General features: G+C 40.6%; 1 protein-coding gene across 4 annotated transcripts in view; it reads left to right on the forward strand.

The window, feature by feature from the left end:
- PTPN14 (protein tyrosine phosphatase non-receptor type 14) overlaps window positions 1-14,645 on the forward strand; it is a 116,436-nt gene that overhangs the window by 19,028 nt on the left and 82,763 nt on the right. Inside the window, exon 1 of one of the 4 annotated variants that reach the window (XM_083831997.1) lies at window positions 436-3,207. The exons of 2 other annotated variants lie outside the window; for them this stretch is intronic. The gene's annotated coding sequence lies outside the window, so the exon portion shown is untranslated. Of the gene's footprint in view, window positions 1-435; window positions 3,208-4,936; window positions 5,188-14,645 lie in introns of those variants that run through there. One more of the 4 variants, XM_083831998.1, reaches the window with a different exon arrangement.

A 14,645-nucleotide genomic window follows, 5' to 3' on the forward strand; every position in this document is an offset into this window, starting at 1 on the left:
TTTCTGAAGGTAGCTGGAAGTGCAAACACCCATAGTTTACAGACCTTACTATAGTATAAATGATGGCTGCAAAAAAATCTTCCACAAGAATTGGCTTGTGCAGTAAGCATGCATTGCTTGTTTATAAGCAACTATTTCTAACGTTTTTAATGCACTTTTTTAATGTTGTTAATTCATTTCTGTTGTTAATGACTGAAGGAGAATTGCTACAGCTGGTTGTTTTCTGGTTGATTCCCATCTGGTGAAGTCACTTACCTGTTGAGGAGCTTCCACAGTCTTTTGACTGAAGCCTGCATCCTGGCTCTGATGGTAAGAGCAAAATGCAAACGTTGAGCCAACATTTTTCTTACAATCCACATGCTGAGCAAGACAAAGAAAAGTTCAGTTCTCTGGCACAGATGCTGCATAGGTAAGATGTGAGCATAAGTCGTGGTGAGAGATGTTCTGTAACACATTTGTGTTGGTAACACAGGCCAGGGTTTGAAGACGTGTTGACCTATTCTATGAAGTAGGAAAAAGCAGAGGTTGTTCTTAAAGTTTCGTTTAGCTATATTTTCTGGTGAGAGAGAACAGAGTATCACCTAATAAGTCTCAAACTACTGTTGTAAATAAGGAATCATTCCAGAACGTGATCGTGGTTGTAATCCTGCAGCACTTAGCTTTGGGCATTGCCAAAGAGGCCTGGTGTGCCACCTCCTCTCCTCAGCCTGTGTTGCCACTGCCTGATAGTTTTACGTTCAAGTGCTTCGGTGCAGATTGAGCAGCTTAATAGGACGTAGCTATTCAGGTGGTCAGGGTCTCTACTACAATACTTAAGCCAAGTATTTGACTTCTCCAAATGAAGGGTATCTTTTGGATACTATGGATTTAAAATAATGAAAATGCAATGAAGATGAAAAGTGAAATGCCATGCTGGATTCACTAGCAGTGACTTGTTACTGGAATGTGAAACAGTCTAAGATCAGTTTGTGCTTACAGATGGAGTATTGAAATTATGAAGCTGACTGGAACATGGGGCTTTGAAACAACTAATCCTGTGCAGTGCTTTTGTTTTGGTCATTTTGTAGATGCCTTTGTATCTTTGGAAAGAGTTATGACCATTGTTTCTGGTATTGTACACACTTACTGCACAAGCTTTTACTAAATTACCATTGTGAGACTTGCATCTTGTTAAACAAACATAGATTGAAACAGATTCCATGCTGTAAAAACAACCGCACACAAGCCAACTTCTTTGTGCATGTGGGTTATGTATCATTTCCCCTCAGGAATTAACAGCATACCTTGAACTCCACTTTTTAATTTGACTGAGAGAGCGAGCCTTGCATACAGAAGAAGAAGGGAGGAAAGAAAAAAAAACACCTCCTGGACTCTAATCTCTTAATCTCCATAAAATGCTTGAATGTTTAGCTTTGATAATATATGAAACAAATCTGGTGGTCCGTAACATTTCTGAAGTGCATTCCCCCTTCTTTTTTTTTTTGTAGCAAAAAGAAATCAAAGCAGACATAAAATGATGTATGACAGATGGGTTGGTGTTGGTTAGGAGTTAGCCCTCAAGCATGAAGAAATTCCATAGCTCTAACTCTGCCTTCTAATATGCCAGTGGAAAGTCACTTTGGTGGCCTGGTGATGATTCCTTTCCTGATGTAGCATAATTTTCCTGCCAGTGGGGTCACCATGCATTTTGCATACTTATTTATTAATCCTTTTGATGCCAGAAAAGGGATTATTCAGAAGTAACGTCAAGAAATGGAACTCTTTGGCTAACAAGATTTTTACACTTGGAGGCAGATCTTCTGAAAAATGTGTGATGTCTGCCTCATTCTTGGGATCAGAAACTGGCTGAGATTCAAAGTTAGGTAATTGAAATGAGAAGGCAATTTAACAGTCACAGCTATAGGGTAGGTTTTGCAGTCAAAGAAACTGCTTTGCAAAAATACTGTATGCAAGGGAGAAGCTTTCAATTCCATTTTCTATGTATATTTCCAAAGGGAGATAGTTTTAGGGTGCTTTTGGATCCAAGGTGGAACTACCTTCCTTCAGGATAGCAGGAGAGAGCTAAGCCCTATTTTCAGCATGCATTTGTAGGTGAGTTGATCTCCAAACATGTTGTAACTACTCTGCTATAATTAGTTCTAGTGCAAGGAGGTTCAGCCTCTGTTTGTTAAGTCTCTAAGGTTGAGTTTAGTTGCTAGTTCTTTAGTTGTTTTGGTTTTAGGTACGGTGTTTTGATCTTTCTATGGTAGATATCTCATACAACCAGCATGTCCTGGTCATTTAAACATAGGTAAAATGGATGTGTTTTAGAAAAGCTTTTAGCTCTTAAAGTAGATACCTGTCTTTTGTATTAAAGTGCTTGTCCCTGGTATTTTTCCAACCTTTGTGATCTTATAGTATGAGTTAAAAAAATAAATAATAAATTCATAGCAGGGCTGCCTGCTTGAACAGTCTGCTCCAGAAATGCCTGTATGACCTAATCAGAATAAGAAACAAATAAAATAATAGCACTAAATGGTGTGGGGATTAGATTGGCAGGAAACTGGACCATGGTTAACTCCACTCATGTGTGCTGCAAGCAAGCTGAGCCCCACACCCACGCTGTTGGTGTTAGTCTTTCAAGTTTTGTTGGCAAAGCTCTGCCTTTTAGGAGTGGGAAAACAAGTCATACCCACAACAGACACAGTTCTGCTGGCAAAAAGCTCCGTGTAGTTTCTGCCAGTTTAGCGAAACCCTTTGGCTTATATTGTTTATTCCATTCAAGGAAGAGGCTTGGCTACCCCTTCCCTGCCATGTGCCTTCTTCTCCAGCCCCGCTGAAGCTGTGTCTCAGCGAGTGGGGTCTGCTGAGAGAGTGCTGCCACCATTGCAGTGCCTTTCAAGTGCTGGTAAGCCATTAGAAGGAGCTGCCATCATCTCAGATCTTAATCTGTTTTAGCAGATAAAGAGGAAAATGCTATCAGAGGAGATGGAGATATCATTTGGGTGCAGAAATCGCATGAAAAGAAGAACGCGAGTTGTGTAAGAAGTGCCAAAACCTCTGATGAGTTTCCTTGGGACTTGTCAGTTTTCGTGCACCGACTCCGCTTTCTCCGTGACATGTTTTGCCTGGAGGCAGCAGTAAGCCATCAAAATATAACAGGATATCCTGCCACGCAAGGGCGAAGATCTTAAGGATCCAGGTCTCCCAAGGCTGTGGCTGGCTGATGTAAGCTATTCTTAAGTGGAATCTCCAGTTTTGGAGTGATATTTTTTTAAGTTGTTTGTTTTGTTTTGTTTTAAAAAGAAAACGTTGCATGTTTTTGCATACCACCAACTGCTCACGGAAGATAAGAAATTGCAGCAGCCAAAGCTTCAGATTTATTGCTGTGGTCGATTTCCTGTTATTTTTAATAGGATATGGCCCCTCCACTTTCAAACTACTGAGCTGTATCAAAGAGAGTGGATCGCGTTTCAGACCGCCGTGCCTGTGGGTTTTTGAACACATGCTCGTGACCGGGCTTCAGGCACCCTGAGCAGGGTTAGAGCTGGTTTAACGCTCTCTTTGTGTTCGCAGACATGTGCCAGCTGCCGGGAATGAGGAGTTTTAGGAGCTGGTATTTGGTTCACTTTAAAGTAGCTTTGTTTTTTTCTGTTGTTGTTGTTTTTAAGCAAACAACAATGAAAACGCCAAAAAACCTCCATAAATTTGGGAGTTTGCAGCTGGCTGATAGAAGAGAGAGAGGTTCAGGCTCTTTGTCGTGGCTGGAGTGGTGGGAGGAAATTGGCTGGTGAACTTTTAGCAGGTAAAATTGGGGTTAAACATCAAGGTTTTAGCAGAGAAATGTGTCTCCGCCCCCTCCGATTAATTTTGTTTGGATTCTTTTGACTGTTTTCATTCAAAACCGTTTTGAGCGCTGTGTGTAAGTAGTCAAAATATCCCTGTGTTCTGGTGTGCGATAAAAAATAAGGGAACGGCAAACTGAGCCAGGCTGTAACAGAGCCCTGGAGAGGGTTAGGGGAGGGAGTTCAGCTGGTCTGCAATTGCCGTGGTGCTGGTAGGACTTGGAGGGAGGTTAGCGCCCTGCTCGGGGTCCAGAGTAACTCCCTGCAGTCCTTGTGCGTGGCGTGACGCAGTTGCCCTTTGGCAAGCTGAATTCATAATTGTCATTGTTCAGTAGCTGTTTGTAGACTTCATAGTAAATTTCAAAACTGCTGTTTACAAAACGCTTTGTTGTTTTGCTTTTCAGTCAGACTTTATATAGGCCTTTTGTGTCTTGGTGGGCTTGGGTGGTGTCTTTGTCCTCAGACCATCTGTTTAAATTTCAGTAGTAGTAATGAGCAATGAAGTTAATTTTAGGGGTGTATACTTGAATGTTTTCATCTACCAAGGTTCTTAAACCCCAAGTCACACAGAACAATAGGTGCCTCTCTGATCAATACTTCACAAGGCTTAAGGCCATGGGTACATGTCTCTTGGGATTTAGCATTAGCAATTGATCAGTTTTAGCAATAAATTTTCAGTGTCCATCCTTAAAAAGTCATGAGCCGCGTAGTAGTTTTGACACCTTGGTAGTGTAATTATTTTCCCTTTCTCTGTCCTTCTGGATAAGATTCTTATGTCTTCTATTAACGATGCTGTTAGGAAACAAAAGCAAGCTTTTCAGATCACTTTAAGACTGCTGATTTGGTTTCTTATGATAAACAGTTGTGACTGGTACAATCCTCTGGGGAGTTTCTATGTGTGAGAGGTGGGTAAGCAAAATAAAGATAATTTTCAAGTCCAGATGACTTGAAAAGTTTATATAGAATTCAGCACGTCTTGAGGATTGGTAAACCTTTGTCTGCTGATTCTGGAGAAGTTATTGGAAATGCATGGCAGGTTTCAATTCTGAAGGTGAGAGCGCAATTTTCAAGGATCTAATTAATAGTGCATTTAAAGAACGAAATAGTGTTTTATAAATTGCATAATACTACCTGAAGGTATATCTGAATTATAAAGTTTGTTCCTAATTGAAACTCGGTTGCTGATTAGGCAGTTTGTAATTCTGATGAGCTGTATTCTGTTGACAGAATTTTGCTGATACTGGAGAGGGGAACTTTTACCAAAGAGAGACCATCGCTACCCTTACCAGCTTTTTAAGGTCTAAGGAAGGGCCTTTTTGTGCCTCAGATTTGGCACCAGTTTTCCAGCACTGATACTCCATTTGTAAGTACAGTCTGGCCTTCGGCTTCAGAGCCCATAACATAAAGATTTTTATCCATTTTCTCTTTTTGGTATTTGCCTTTGTTTACTGGGAGCTCTTCATACAGAAGCCATGTGTGCTCAAGTGAATATAAATATTTTCCTTTAAAGGTTACGATGTCTTTATGATGTTGCCTGAAACTGAAGTTGAAAATAAACTTCACATTTTAAGCATGTGTAATTTGTTTTTACAGTTACAGTGGGAAAGAATTTATGCTTAGCATCCAAGCAGTGCATCTCCAAAGGTTTTCTGTAGTTCTGTGTCAACAGAAAATGCATTCTCTGCAGTTTTTTTTTTTTAAGGGAAAGAAAAGGCTACTTTTTAATTTCAGAAAAATCTTTGGTAGTAATGGTGAAAGGTATGTGTTGTCTCTTTCAGTGCTGTTGTTCGTGTCCTAAAGAAGGACCTTTCACAGAAATTTAAGTTTTGTGTGCTTTAAGGCAAGAAAACATGGTAGTGCTGCTGAAAGCAGTGACCGTGCTTTCTCTGTCAAATTGTTCCTGTCTCTGTGCTGGTGTCTCCCAGTTGATCCAGCAGATCCAGCTGAAAACTTTGCTGGGAGATGAACTGAGCGAGAGAAATGATCCCAGAGGTGTAGCAGCAGGGATGCACTTGGAGGCAGAAGGAATTGGAGGATAGGAGTGATGGGCCAGGTAAGGACAGCATGGGCTGCTCTGCCAGCAGAGGTGTCTTATGCTGCCTTGAAGTATAGCAGAAGTACATTGAGGTGTTTAGCATCTTAAGAGGAAAGGTGTATTCTTTCCTTTTGCTTGATCAGTAGGTTCACTTAACAGTTTAAGTAAACTGGAGTTCTTGTATCTGACTTAGCTACATCTTACATATGTACAGCTACTAGTTTCTTCTCTTCTAGCAATTTCATGAAGGATTTGAACTAAACTTATTTTCCATTTTAGCTAACAGTAGGATGTCTCATGTTTCCTGGAGAAATTGCTTCCTCAAGCAAATCTGTTGGTTACTTACAATGTTCCAAACCATCTACATTTTTATACAGATACTTGTTTTGACTTTGTTTTCTTAGAAAATAAACAAGATTCGGCTGTCACTCAGATTTTTTTTTCAGTCTGTATTCTCCTTGGGATGTTCATAGTGCATTTCATATACTGGATTTTATTCCTTTTTGGTTGCAAGAAGTATAATAATACCTGATGAAGGTGTCTTTGCATGCAGTAAAACTGTCCAGAAGCTCTCTGCTTCAGATTCTAGATAGGAAAAATCTCCCAGCTTAGTTTATGAAGACTACTGGCCAAATTCTTTAGGCCAAAACCACAATGACTTCGGGGAAAAGTTGTGTCTAAGTTACATGCAGACGTTATGGTTCCTTCCATGGAGTCATAGTAATGCCAGTTTCCGTGCTTGCTAACATGGCATTGGGCTTGAAAATGGCTGCAGAGACTCTAACGGTGTTACCCTTCTCAGAGATTTTTCCATTTTAGAAAAGTGAGCTTATCAAGCTGGCAATAAGCTGTGATGCCTTTTTAGTCAGGCCATTTCAGATGCAGAGCTTACAGAAGCCTTGTTTCCCTCATGGGAACTTGCCCAACTCAGTCCTTACCTCCTGCGCACGTCATGCGCTGTCATAGTTCCTTTCTGTATGACTTGTAATAACAATTTGTTTCTTGCCATCTTCCCCACCCCCCATTGCGGCAGGAGAACTGTTTGTCTTTCTAAATTTAGATATCCATGGATACATATAATATTTTTCTGTTTCAGCTTGGCAGTTTAAATTGCGTATGGAAAAGAAAAGTGCATTCCACTACAGGAAGTCTGCAAGTGGTATTCTTCGTTTACAGGAGAATAAAATGTTACATGGACTGTCTCACTCTTCCTTCTGTAGAAGGAAAACAATACTTACAAAAGCAGGTTTATACTAATGTCTTTAGACAGACTCTTCCTCTCTTTTCATTGTGCGATGTACAGGGTACCACCATGCAAAGGGGAGACAGTGATACAGGGGATGCTACAAAGGCGTGTAACTTTAATATCACTTGAGAGTTTTTTATTGTTGTTCCTGTTTTGTTTCTCTAGCTAAAAGAGCATGTTCAAACTTTCTCAAGTACATGGATCATTTGTACACATACAATGTAGGTGTTCTTGCCTGGACGTCTCCCTTCAGTTTGCAAGATCCCAGACAATCTTTTTCTTGTGTCTAATTTCTTAAGACCCCACCAGTAGCTATGACCATTGAAAATACTGTAGTGGTGTGAAGTCATGTAATACATTATTGCTTTTTTGGCTATAAAAATAGTTCTTTGTTTTCTAGAATACCTATGATGTGTAAAAAACGAAGGAAAAAACAAGTGAGAGATCAGCAGGCTATTTGGTGTCTGTTGTGGCCGGCAGCCTTGGTTCCAGAACAAGCTACTTTGCCTTGTTAACTTGCTGAAGCAACTGTAAGGCTTTGCTCATCTGTACACAAATAAATCATTCCCACCTCTGAAGTACCGGAGGAACAGAAATGAACCTGCAGGATTTGATAGCAGCAATATGCTAATGTAAAGTTATTGTCATGGAGTGGCATAATTGTGCTCTTGGTCTCTGAATAATAACCCACATAAGTGGATTAGCCTGACCCTTGAAAATGGGTAATTAGTTTTTATGTTGGACCTCTGTACTGAAAGAGCTAGAAGATAAATTAGGTTGAGGAGGTTTCTAGCTTTGTTTTTGTATTGGTTATGCGAGTCCCAGATTTTGGGGAATTTTCTTTTTGTTTGTTTAGTAGACATGAATCGGGGCTTCTTTTTACTTGCTCTCTATAAGAAAGGGGGGGGGGGAGGGAAAGTAGATGAGTGGAGGGAAAAAAGTGCAGCCTGGATAGGCAACAGAGTTAAGGAGAAGAATCTGGTCTAAATTAAGTAAATTACATGGGATTCATTCTACCCGCTGATTACTTCTTAAGAATACTTTTGTAACTTGTACAAATTGGCCATTTGGAAAGTTTTTTGCTTTTTCCTATCTGCACTGAAGAAAACCTTTTCTCTGGTTATTTTTGGCAATCATATTGTTTTTTCCCTGCTCTTTCTCTACTTTATGCCAAAGTGGTGGGCTTTTTGTCCTGCTTTAGCAAGCAAATACCTGCCATAATTCAAAAAGTTTGTTTTTCTTCCTGTAAAGCTGAATACTTTCATACCTCGTGATGAGGAGAGGTGCTGTGTGGGTCTTACTAGCAGGCAAAATAATATTTAGCCGAATGGCCTGAAGAAGGATCATGCAGTGTGAACTTGGTCTTGTGGCTGTCTTTATTTTCATTTGTGAAACCATGGCAAAAGATTTGCACTGCCCTTGTCGCTGTCAGGATGTGTATCTGCCAGGGTGTACGTCCCTTGGGGTGGGTTTACGTGAGTGTTCAGAGCTAGTAACGAAGGATTGTGAAACTTGTCTGTTGTAAGTAGCTAGTGTATCGATGCTGTCTTCCAAGCTGGCATACGCTTGCTCCAGGAAGGGCTTGAGATACCTGTCTCTCCTAAGAGTTGAACTGCTGAAGAGCTGTTTATGGCGTAGCTGAATTACAACTTCGAACAGCAGCGAACAGCTTGTGCTGTGTCCTGCAGCAGCTGATTGTTCAGGTGGGATTAAGTGGTTAGAAAGAGGAATGCATCTTTGTCCATGGTGTTTAATGGTCCCAAGAAACACTTTGTTTGCAAATTAACAATTTTTGATTTCCTCTGTCAGAACACCTGATGGAGTAGGAGGATCAACACAAGAAACAGAATTCTTGTACTGTCTTTTAGGCTTTATTTTTGTGACCTTTTGGGATTCCCTCTCAATCCTCTATCTGTGTTTTTGTTTGTTTGTTTTGTTATTGTCATTTATTTTTTTTACCTGTTAACTTTTCTTCAAATCTCTTTTTTTTTTCCCTCCCTCCTTCTTGATGGAGTCATGATTTTTTTTATAAACTTGAATATTTTGCAGTATTCTCCTCCCAGTTGAATTCTAGGCTTTGTGATTTTAATAGATTTATATTGTTTTTGGCATAAGCTGTATTATTAAGGGCCAGGTATATTTTACTCTGACAAGTTTATATATCAAAGCCTAAAACAAAACAAAAGACTGAAGGAATGTAGCAGCTTGGCAGCCGTTGAGTACACACCCCCAAAGCAATGAAAACTGCTGTTATGGTATCCCATAGTACTGTGATAGTATTCCAACAAATCTTCTTGGTTTGGGGCTGAGAAACACAAGGCTATATGAGTAGTTCATGTTCGTTGCTTTTAGAAACTTTATAAAAATAGACGGGTATAATAACAATAAATGAATTATTCTTACAAGGATATCCTGAATTTGACATGCCAGTATTTGACTTTGAACTTGAGTCTGACTTAAAAATGGAGGTTGTTTTGGAGATAGCCCTTCAGAAGGATTCTCCTATTTATGCTGCGTGAATGCCTGTGTTATATTTAGGCACTGAGAATACTTTTGGGCTGACTGTCCTGTGTTCAGCAGCCTGGGGGGTGGCTGGGGAAGATACGAGCTGTGGTTCCTTTCACAAGGGTAGAATCATAGACTCATAGAATTGGTTGTGTCTGAAGGGACCCTAGAGATCATCTAGCTCCAGTTTGAGTGCTTTGGACTCTTCCCAGAGATTCTGTTCCCCCTGAAAACGAGTCAGCTGAGCCTCTTGTGTCTCCTACAGCCCCCCTGTGGGCTGAGGGGCTGAGCCGTGCCCGGCTGTGGCCTGGCTGCCTTTAGCAGAAAGGGAGCGTAATGGTGCTGTCCTGGCAGGGCTGGGCTCCCTCACAAGGCCCCGTAAAGGACGACAATGCTGCTTCTTTGTAGTGTCTGCTATGTGGTGGATTTGACTTCTCGTCCACCCTTCCTCTCCCCCCCTTAAGTAGATCCAGTGTGAACTCGGAGCACGGAGGACCTTGAGTCAGATTTTGTGTTTTCATTGCAGTCGGTTGGTGTCAAGTGGGAAGAGCAGAGCTGGAGCTGCCTCCGAGCTGAATCACACTGCGTGGGGATTGCCAACGATTTGCGGGAGTTTCTCATTCCTTGCTCTGCATGGTCTTGGTAGCGGCTTTATCCGTCACTTCACCCCTGGCATCAGCTCACTAAGTAATTGCCCCGTGGCCCTTTGGGCCTTAGCAACTCTTTCAAAAGCACAGCTAATCATTTGGTAAAAATAAAACTAAGTTTAAGAGGGGGTGGGGGGGAGTAGCGGACCACTTACTTCTTGGCAAATTGATCTCAGAGCCTTGTCACGGCAAACAGAAATGATAAACTTCAGCAGTCATCAAAAGCACGGGTGGAATCCCAGCTCGCAGAAACGTGGTGGGGAGCACTTCTGTCTCCTTCCCAGCCACGGTAAGCTGCAGAGGAATGTGAGTGTCAGGCTTCAAGTGAAAGAAATGAGATGCTTCCAGCTCGCTAACCAGAGACAGAATTACAGGAAGGGCCATATCACATGGGCTTTCTTTGCTTGGTTTGGGTTTGTTCCTTGCTTCTTCTCTTGCTTCTCGTGGAGCTCCAGTTAATACCCAGTGTAAGTGACAGGGATACCTTGTCTCCGTAAGCTTCTACAAGCCTGAGAACAGGATAAGTACAGAGAGCTTGTTAAACCACTTTTTCTTCATCTCCACCTTCTTATAACTGGTACTTAGTTATAAGAAAAATAAAATTGTGTACTAATATGGTATTTTTCTTTGCTTGCATTCAGTAGCACTTTGAAGACCCCTACAATGTATCAAAGACCTATTTGTGCAACTGTGATACGCGTGTACAACAAGTACACCTACATGTGTTCATGGAGATGTTCTGATTTTGTGGAAGTTGTGTGTTTTTTTTTTTCCTGTGCAAATACCTTTCATAAATTGTGCAGCTTAAATTTGGAGTAAATTTCCTATTTTTCATATGAGAGCTGAAAGCCAGACTAACTTCTGTTTTAAATCTGAATTGCTTGAAAAGAGCAGTAAAATAAGGTGATGTTAGATGTTAATTTTTGTGTCTTGCTCTACTTTTATATAAAAGCCTATTTTGTGAGCTCAGGAAGGTCACGAATTTACAAGTCAGTTTTGGCCCTATCTTGCTCCAGTCATATGTTAGAATGTTAGAATACAAAAACGGATTAACCAGAGCAAGGAATAAAGCTGTTTCACTTTAAAGAAGAATTTCTTTTCAACTCATGACCTAGTAAAAGTTTCTGCAAAACATTTTTCCCCTCCAAACTGTTCCAAAACAACTACCTTCTTTAATAGGGTCAGTTAATAAGAATTAGGCTTTAATCTCATTAAGAGCTGATAACTTTATTTTGAATCATATTTGAGGTTATCATCATATGCAAAGGGCAGATAGGCCCAGACAGACTTATGGGGAAGGGTGGTAAAGCATTTAATGAAGCAGTATTACAAAATATGAGAAAGGATGACATGCCACAGGTTTTAGAACTTACCTCAGTGGTTTTGTATATCAAGCTGCAACTTGTATTTTATCCTCCAAAAATAATAATAATAATTTTACTAGCCTTCTGTACAAAGCTGTTTTTGTTAATTAGAATTAATGATGAATAATATGTTACAGGAAATAAACTAAACTTATCTATTATAATACTTTTATAACTAAAAAAGAAGATTACACTGCTTTACGAGGAAACAATATGGGATTACAGCTTGTACGATTCCTTTCGCTGTAAATGCAGTTAGCAGTGCGTAATGAAATGCTGTGGAAGTAAATTTGTAACCTTTCTCCCAAGGTCCATTGAAAGCTTTTGCAAAACACTAGTGGCGAAGGGTTCATGTTGATGGGCCTGTGTGGTACTTGAAGCATACGAGTTTGCCTGTTTAAAATTGTTAGGAAAAAAGCATGGCATCTGTTGTTAGTAATATCTAAGTTCCTATGTGCCATGCAACTCTGTGGTACCCAGGTAATTTTTTTCAAATACTGTTTATCAATGTGATGCGCAGAAGAGATGAAGGAAAGCCATAGAGGGCTGCTCACAGAGAGAGGTCCCTTTGAAGCCTTGTAATTCTGAGATGCTGGTCAGAGAAGTCACCCGCTTCAAAGAAAGCCCCCATTTTGGCCATAAATCTTACTCGTAAGTATTTTGACTGTTTTAGGCCAGTGTTTAAGCCCACACAGCGGGCACTGGAAAATAATCCTTTAATACAGAAAGAAAAGTACAATTAGCTCATATCCGGCAGCTATTCTGGATGTCAGATGAGGTGTTTTTCTGTTTTGCTGTTGAAACAAATGCAGTTATTCATAGGCCCTGGCTGCGTGATTTACATCAGGGCCTATATTCAGCAAAGATAACAGATATACTTTCTTCATGCATGTGCTCACAATATAATCCTTCTTTGATAAAACTTGAAGGCATTTTTTCAACATTTTGTAGCAGTGATTTTTTTAATACATTGAGTAGCAGAGATGTTTTTTTCTATGCAAGTTCAAAAGTTCGTGTTGTGATCTGACATCAAATATCTTCGTATGTAACTAAATGTGCCCACTTGTGGGTTAGGATGTGCAATGTGCGTGATTTTTCATATATTTTATTGTTGTTATTATTATTATTATTATCCCTCTCCTCCCTTTCCTCTTTCTGCCCCCCATCAGATCTGTCTCTCATTGCTTACCTGCAGCCACACGTCTCCGCTCACATCATTCCGGTCCATTACCTAATATCTGAATGGGATGCATTGAGCCTCTTCCAGGAAGTAGACCATTGCTATGAACTTCAAGAAACTTGACAAAGCTTTATTCTTACTGTAAGCCTGCAGGTATGGGTCTTGCTTCACTCGATGGCAGAGCCTGGTTACTGGCATCAGTGGGGAGAGCACTGGGTCTCAGTCCCTGAAGGAAGAGGGAAGATTTGTGGTTTGGAGGGGCCACTGAGCTGTTTACATTTGATTTGTTACATGTTGAATGTTTCTTGCTGGTCTTAACCCTCTTCCCCAGTTGTACATGCGATTCTTCAGGTTTTACAAAATGGGTTTTTAAGAAAATATTTTCTTTCCTGGTGGGCCAAAGAGCCTGCCATGTTGTGATCTTGATGTATTAACTAGACATCTTTTTTGACTTTAGTGTTCTTTAAAGTTACATGTAGTCTGAAGCACTTTGGAAATCTGTATTTCTACCCCAGGCTTTCCCAACTTCCTTTCATCTGAAAGACTTCGTAACCTTCCAAGTACATATATGTTAAAGGAAACAAAGGAGAATGGGAGGTATACTGTCATGACTACTGCCTTTATTCTGCTTGAGTGTAAATTTTTAGGAACTCGGCTGTGTAAATCAGAAGAAAGGAGGAGCAAAAATATCACACCTTTAAGCGCATGCATAGGACCATATATTCTTATTTCAATCCAGACCATGACCTGAAAAAGAGAGAGAGGGGGAGTCGATAAGGTGCTGGGTTCAGAGAGCGGAGAGCATGTGTATCCAGGGGCTGCCGCTTGATGCCTGCCCTTCATTCCTGGTACTGGGAGCAGAGAGCCCTGAGCTAATCCCACAGCACGAGATGCTGGGGACTGCGGTGCAGAGAGGCACGTGCTGGCAACTCCTGAAGCCTGCCTAGGTCTGGAGCCAGCCCCGCTGCATTCAGGAGCGCTGCGCTAGAGGTAAGGCCTCATCCTGCAGGGTCTCAGCAGAGTGCAGCACTGTGTGAGTCCAGCCAGCCAGCTGCTGGGCTCGTCTGGATCGCGGGACCCTTGTGGGCTCACAGGTGTTGCGGCTGTTCAGCTGCCTAGCCTTGAAGTGCTCTGCTGCGGTCCCCTAGCAAAATTATGGTACAGAAATGAGACAAAATCCAGCTCATGAAAGTAGGTATTTTTTTTGTCCAGCATTCATCAAAGCAGGATAGGTGATGTCTGAAGTTGTGTGTGTTGTTTTTTGTGTTAATATTTCTAACAAACTTTTTATTGCATTGTTTGAAATTACAGAGCAACTGACACCAGTGTGTACTAGTGCACATTTAATTAGTCTGAATGTACGAGTGTGTACAAGTTCACTCCATACTTGATTCAGTTACTTAACCTCTACTGGAATTACCACTTCTGCTCTTCGTGTTATCATGTATTTAGAACTTTTATTTGTGGTTTTACTTAAGACTTTGTAACATGAAAGAATAATGAAAACACTAAGAAAATTTCCTGTTTTTTTACTAGGCATATCCTTCACTGTTTTTATGTTTTTGCATGCCTATCAATCACATTTAGCAGGAAATGTAATCTCTTATAAACACTGTAGCTTTAGTCAGCCTGAAAGAGTTGAAACCCATCATAAAGGTGACTATGTGAAAGAAAAAATGAATGGTGCCTGTAAATGTTGCTAGTGAAAATAATTGGTGGAGTAAAATACAAACAAAAAGTGAATAATCTGGACAAATCTTCTGATAAATTTTAAGTCAGTTGAAAATAATTTATTCTAAATAGTTGAATTTGCTAGCAGCAGTTAGCTTTTCCTGATCTTTGAA

This window comes from Anser anser (genome assembly GCF_964211835.1).
Source record: "Anser anser genome assembly, chromosome: 3".
Taxonomy (NCBI): Eukaryota; Metazoa; Chordata; class Aves; order Anseriformes; family Anatidae; genus Anser; species Anser anser.